The sequence below is a fragment of the Pelophylax lessonae genome, assembly GCF_965119305.1.
Source record: "Pelophylax lessonae genome assembly, chromosome: 6".
In the NCBI taxonomy this organism is placed as follows: domain Eukaryota; kingdom Metazoa; phylum Chordata; class Amphibia; order Anura; family Ranidae; genus Pelophylax; species Pelophylax lessonae.
Window position 1 is genome coordinate 111193555 of NC_138773.1, and position 7398 is coordinate 111200952.

Genomic DNA, 7398 nt, shown 5'->3' on the forward strand with positions numbered 1-7398 from the left:
GGGACAGCAAATTTACACTGTTATACAAGCTGTACACTAACTACTTTACATTGTAGCAAAGTGTAATTTCTTTAGTGTTGTCACATGAAAAGATATAATAAAATATTTACAAAGATATGAGGGTGTACTTACTTTTGTGAGATACTGTATGTGCATTTTGTCTAATGCATGTACTGTATATATTTAATATGTATATTTGTATGTATCCAAAAACCGGTGGTACAGTAAATGTACTTTCATTGCAGAGCCCATATTTTCTTAAGCTATGGACTGGGACACAAATTGTGTCATGGACAGGCTTATAATGTGTCACCAATAGAAATGCGCCCAGGCATCCTCCAAACTCACTTCTAGCCAAACTCTGAACTTGTGCTTTTTTTTCACCCCAATGAGTTGCAGGCCAGGTCATTGGAGTACAAAGGGGCACAAGTTTGAAGCTCAGCTAGAGATTAATTCGGAGAATGCCTGAGCTCTTCTCTGATCACCATATGCAGGGCCGGCACTACCTGTAAGATTACCTATGCAGCCGCCTAGGGTGCAACTTAGCAGGGGGCGCCGGAATCCTGCACCCAGAATTAGCTCCCTCCTCTTACTTCTTTTTTTCTTCAATTAGGGGTGCAGGGGCACCGCCCCCCCTATCCATGCGTCCGGCCAGGTCCGTCTGTCGCTCCCCCGACCGATGGAGCACCAGCCACCACTGCCTCAAAGGATCTCTGATCAGGTCCTGTGTGCAGGGAGCCGCTGTTCTTCCATACAATCCTAACCTTGTGGATGTATGTGATTGTTGATTGGTGTACCTGGTGTGACAGTTTAATGTGGTGGTTCTGGTGTCTATAGCCTGTCGCTGCTGGCTTTTTAAAGGTAAACGTGGGCCGAGCATATGGGAGGGCGGCAATTTTTATTTTGCCTAGGGCGGCAGAAATCCTTGCATGGACCCTGACCATATGACTCTATTGAAAACCTAGTTTGTCCAAGTTCAAAGTTAGTGGCGAGAGACAAAGCCCTCTTTACTTATTGAATTCATATATAATTTATCTGAGCAATAGCCTATAAACAATGCAGTAAATATATTACAGAACAATGCAATTATTGTATCACAGAGAGCATTCATTTTATGGGATGAAAACTTGTCAAAACCTGTGAAACAATTAAATTGATATGACTGACATCACCGACGCATAAGGGACTAGAGTGCATGCAAGAGATGGGCTGGAGGCAATTACACAGGAAAGGTTGTGAGGTGGAGAGACCCTGATGCTAGTCAAAGAAACAGAAAATATAACAAATAATTTATTTTTCTTGGCTTTAATAAAGCTTACAGAAAAGGTGAAAAGAGCCTGCAATATGTTTTTTTTTTTTTTTTGCATTTATTGTTTTTGGTCTTAGCCTGAAATTTTGATAATAATTCTCTTCCTGGGTCCCACTACAGAACAAACTTTTAAACTTGGGTCCTCAGAGTAAAACATTTAAAACTCCCTCTCTTAGACAGGTGTAGCAGCTATGGTCCCTCAACTGAGCGACAGGAATAAGCTTTGTGTGTTAGAGGGGAACTCTGGACTAGTGATGAGCTGGGTTTGGTTAAAACTGAGTCAGTTCGGCAGAAGTCATGGGAAGCTGTCACATGATCCCATTTCCACTGGCCCAGGCAGCTGCAGTCAGGGCATTCTCCGCTCTGCAGTTACATGTTTTCAAATGAGCAGGGATGCTCATGATATAATTTAATATAATTGGCCACAGGGCGATTGAACAAAACCCAACTCTGGACAAAAATACATTTTTTCTCTGCACACTTCCCAGCTAGTGCTCCACAAGAGAGGAGGCACAGGACTGGAAGCCATTTTAGAAAGTCATCTGTGCAAGGTGTTATATAACAATCTGTAAAAAGAGAGGTCTGTCTGCTCAGTCCTAGTCTGCTGGTAGAGAGGTGCTTGAGGACTTGGGTACTTTTTATCCACAATGGAGAGATTGAACGTTTTTGAAATGAGTTTATTTAAAACTATTGCAGGATGGACTAATCTTTATTTGAGCATGGAAGCACTTGTAATTTACAGTGGAAAGACTAAACTTTTAAGTTTATTTAGAACTGTTGCAGGATGGACCTATCTTTATTTGTCATATACCCTACCACTTTAGCTTTTACAGTGGTGCTTATGTGATTTAACGTATATTCAATGTTCACAGCGACCTTTTTTTACTATATTGTGTTACATGTTTGTAGCACCCTCCTAGGTAGGTGCTAGGTAAAGGCATTGTTTTGCTCCACCTGCTTATCAGGGGAGCCTGATCAGTAGTTTTGCCTGATATATGTGTCCGGAGGAGCAAGATGGTGAGTACCGGATTGAGCCTGAGCGCAGAGGCTATCCCACATGTTGGCAGAGAACCTGCGGAGCAGACCGGAGAGCTGAAGACATCCACCCTGTGGGATACAGGGGTGCCGATGGTGCCCGACGGAAGACTGGCATTGTGCACCGGAGGAGGCGTGGAGCATTTGGGCCTGGTATGTCCTCAGTGTCTGAATGTGACCATGTGTATGCAAGCTTGGGGCCAGTGCGGGCAATCTGCTGCTGCGGGCAGAAGAGAGTGGAGGTTGGCCCAGAATATTGAGTGTGTCTTGGGAGACTGGGGTCACTTACGCTCTGTCAGCTGAGGAATCGGGGCCTCTCCTGGGCCGTAGAAGAGGAGTGCTGAGGTTCATGATGCAGTTGGAGTCCATGCAGTAGTGTGAGTGTGAGTGTGAGCAGCGAAGAAGAGGTCGGGGTCATTGATGTGGGGTCTCCCAGCTTCCAGAATTGGTTCGGGTCCTTAGAGGAGGGACTGGATGTTTGGAAATCTGAGGAAGAGACTGAATGGGACTGGGGATCTGGAGATCGGAGCAGTCCAGCCAGTTTTGATACACCTGATGAGGAGACTAGGGATTCCGTGGTGCGAGGAGAGTGCACCAGGAATCTGGGGTTCTGTAAGGCCTATGCTAATTGGGCCCCAGACCTAACCCCACCCAAGAACTATGCCCAGGCTTGGGATCAAAATGAGGCCTACGCCTCCCTCATCAAAAGAGGGGAGACCCCATACTCCCAAGCTGGGATAGGTAATCGGAAGACCCTCCCAAGATTTTCCAGGATGCAGAGATGGATACAGAGAAAGGTGACCTTAGAGTATGGGTATGACTATCCCTATGGTCCACGGGAGGTCATGCTGGAAATAAAGGCCAAAAGAGAGTCCTGGTGTGATGAAGCTATATGGGACTTCCTCTTTGTCCCCAAGCCATATCGGAATCAATCCAATTTGGACTTGTGGAAGGCCTTCCTGTCGGTGAAGGCACATTGGAACCATGGGCGGGCTATCTACTTGGACCGGGTAGAAGTCCGCCGCCCGGATGGATCTGGCCAGGCCTTGTTGATCCATATTCAGGAAAAGGAAGATTGTGCGGATCCCCCATCCAGATTTCTATTGTTGAGGAGAATGTACAGAAGTCAATTAAGGCTGGCGAGCCTATACCTGCTGAAAAGAAAATACACACTACCTCAGTTTAAAGTTCAGTGTTGCTGAGGCTTATGCCCTCTTTTCCATTACCCTCTCCCCTTCAATCCTTGCAGAAGGGGTTGAGGGAACCAAGAGATGCCACTGGATAGTGGACTCATACCGGAGGGCCGACCCTCTTAGAAGAAGATAAAGACTGTTTCATGCTGTTTTCAGAGATCCTTTGGGCCACCGGGCCAGGATCACAGATTACAAATTTACACAGAGTTTCAGGCGAACTACTTTGGGCCAATGGGCCAGAAATGGAACTCTGAAAGTGACGACAGTGTTCCAAGAGTCTTTGGTGTGGGGTGCCCTGGTGCCAGGGACAACTGAAGAAATTATCACTTCTCACAGGACTGGTGGGTTGCCCAGGCCCCCGGCAACGAGGTTCCTGTGGAGGAGAAGAGACTGGTGCTGAGTGTCGCTGAGGAAAGGACACTGCAGGCGACAGTTGGTGACCTGTGTATAGGTAGTCAGTGGCAGCATTCAGGGTCGCCTTGAAGGAGCGAGCTGAGCGCCGGGTCAAGAATGACGGATGAAAGCTGATCATTTAGTTAGGGATGTTGGATGAGAAGGCCGCCCCCACTGGGAGGGTCTTCTCATCATCACAAGTCAGATTTATGGTTACGCAGAATATTTATCTACAAAAGTGCCTAACCTTTCTTTCTTTCTTCCAGGTTGTGTAGAGTTATTAGCATCAGTTAGTTAGGATGCTATATATACTATATATACCAGTGCAGAGTTTGCTTGGTGGGGGCTGCATTGCCTTAAATGCGCCTAACATGTATTGTACAGCAGAGAAATATTTTTTTTCATGTAACATATTTCTTGTATATTCGTTCTTCCCTTTTCCCCCTTTCCAGGTTTGTGGGATACTCCAAAGTTTTTTTTGTAGGGATTTTTGTTGGGGACGGCTGCCCCAGAGCCAATGGGGATATGGTTCATTTTTGGTGGGGGGTGGATATAGCACCCTCCTAGGTAGGTCCTAGGTAAATGCATTGTTTTGCTCCATCTGCTTATCAGGGGAGCCTGATCAGTAGTTTTGCCTGTTACATGTGTCCATGTGTGATTCACTTGGTCTGCGGGAGTGTCCCCACTGTATCCAATAGGGGAGCCATTTTGACAGTTGAGGAAACCCAGCCAGTGACACACAGGCTTTTGTGGCTGTCCCAGAGGGGGGGCACAAGAGTGGTGCATTCTGGGATAGACTATAAAAGCCAGGGGCACATGTGACAGGGCGTCTTTGGGCCGGAAGCCAGGTCTCTCCTCCTGTCAGCAAGAAAGGTGGTCACAGGCAGTCGGCCTAGTGGATCCAGTGTGTGATGCTGAGCCAAGAGGTCCAGGATACTGACAAGTGGAGCTGAAGGCAGAGCAACCCAGGGAAAAACAGTGTCCGTGAGTACCGGGAGGCTTGCTTTACATGCATTGTCTTTTTTGTTTTTTTGCTTTGTTTTCCTTGATTTCCCTTGAGGTGCATTGCATTTTTGCACCTTCGTGCGCATTTAAATAGGTTGCGTTACGCTGCACTAAAAAAAAGTAGTACATGCTGTACGTTTTTCAGTACTGGGCAAACGCAACACAACAATATTAAGTGCTATATTAGAGTACATACCCCAATATAGCTGTGCTGGGTGCAATATAAAAAAAGATTTATATATATATATATATATATTGTGAGGGATTAGCTCGGTGGCGGGTGTGGATGACCCATTGGGGGGTTCGTTACACAGGGAGATAGCCGAGGAGTAGTTGAAAACAACAGTCTATGGTTTATTCTTGCAATGTTCTTCACACAAGTGCAAGCATCAAAAACAGCATAATTCAAAACAAACATAAAATAAAATAAACCCAGGCCACTGTGGGCGTCTACCTTCACACACAGGAACCTACCTAGGGAGTCTGTCCCAACCTACTGCTGGGCAGACACTGCTGATCATACAGCAGACCAGTGCTTTAAGTGGCCCAAAAGAGGTGCCGGTACTCTATTATAGCCTATATATTTTTTTTCGCCCCCCCCCACCCCACATCAGGGTCCCCACAGAGCACCCCCCTGGCCTAGGCTGGGACTCCGGAGCAGGGGGACTCACTGGTGTTGACTGGTCTGGCTCTGGAGTGGGAAATATTCTTCTGGGGGGCAATTGAGGGCGCAGATGTCCAAAATGAGCGTACTGGTACGCTAAGGCGCACGGAGAGGTGGCGGTATGCTCAAAAGCCATATTTGGAAGTGGCGGTACTGAGTACCAGTGCATACTGGCCCACTTAAAGCACTGCAGCACACAATCAATCGTCCATTTATTTTCTCTTCACACAGAAGATGTCCATTTGTTTTTCTTCACACAGAAACAATCCATGACCTCACCTTGAGAAGTCTTCAGTCTTACTGCTCTCCTCAGCGCACATCGCTTCAGGAGGCATTCAGCTCACTGCTCTCCTATACTCACACAGCTTCAGGAGGCAGTGATCAGTAATCATCCTCTGGATAACTTATAGAGGCCTTAATTGCCTCATCCGGAACAGCTGAAGTCTTTTCAACGTCCTTACACCTTTCTGGCTACCTCTGCAGCCGACACCCTATAGTAATTGGTGAATTTTCTAAACCAGGTGGAAATGTATCTCCTGTCTGTGACAACATCCACAGATTTACCTGACTTCCTGTCCCCCCCTCTTGTTTCAACCCTAGGGTTGAAACACAGGTTGCCAGGCACGCATGTGTCAGGCACTGCTATTGTCTCTCACTAATAAGCCTCCTAGTATCTTCCCAAGTAATGTTCAGTCCATTCGATTCTTTGTCTGCTTCAGCTGCCGGAGAGAAATCCTTCTGAGCAATCTGCTTTGCTTTTTCCATCAGCCACTGTCTTTCATGCTGATATGAATTAATTTCCCTCTCCAGTTCATTAACAAATGCTAACCTTTGTTCAAATGCTTGTAGGGTTGGCTCTTTCTTTAAGTCCGTTAGCTTGTCTATATACACTTGTTTTGGCTGATCCTTTCCATCTTCATATAGCCAATTCTCTGTATCTTCAAGCTTCAGGATGAAACTGTTTCCGTCATCTTTATTGACAGATTTCTCATAAATGCCACACAGCTTGTCCCTCATCTCATATACACATCCTTCAACTGCATTTTTGGCATCATTTCGCTCCTTCTCAAGTTTGTCCTGCATAACCGTCTGTCCTATCCGCCATGGAGGACTGTGATCCATAGGCAACTCAATTGTGCTAGTCTTAACTTTAATGTCTTCAACAGTCTTGAGCCGCCTCTCTCTGCAATCAATAAATGGTTTCCACAAAGTTTCAAGAACCTCTGCTTCACTTAGCTTTGTTCCAAGTAATGTCTGTACTTTTTCTAGTGGATCTGTTTTGTCTTGATCCATGCTGACTGCTCCCCCTACTGTTTCTTTTAAGGTTTGAAGGACTCCTAGAGAGTCCGCATGTATTTTTAAGAAGTCTCCTAATTTGGACAGGGATCCTTGACATCTTTCTCTGACTTGAGTTACTTCTTCATACAGCTGTACACAATCATTGACTCTTTGTTGTAAAAGGGAATGATTTTCTTTCTTGCGCTTGGCTTGCTCTAAGATGCTGCGCAGAGGGCCTTCAATTTGCGACAACAGGCTGTCACACATTTCTTCAAACTGAGCCCTGTTCATTTTTCCAGAGACATCCATATCATTCATAAAACATTCAATATTTAGAGGCAGATCTTGTTTATAGATTCCATATGCAAGTGCCACTGCAGTAGTTTCATTAATTAGCTGTAGACAGTTTAGCCCAGCGATCTGTGTGGTATCCATTACAGACCTCCTCTCTGCATCAGTGAAGAAGCATGGAACTGCAACAACACAGTCTATTACAGGTTTCTTCAATGCACTTTCTGCTA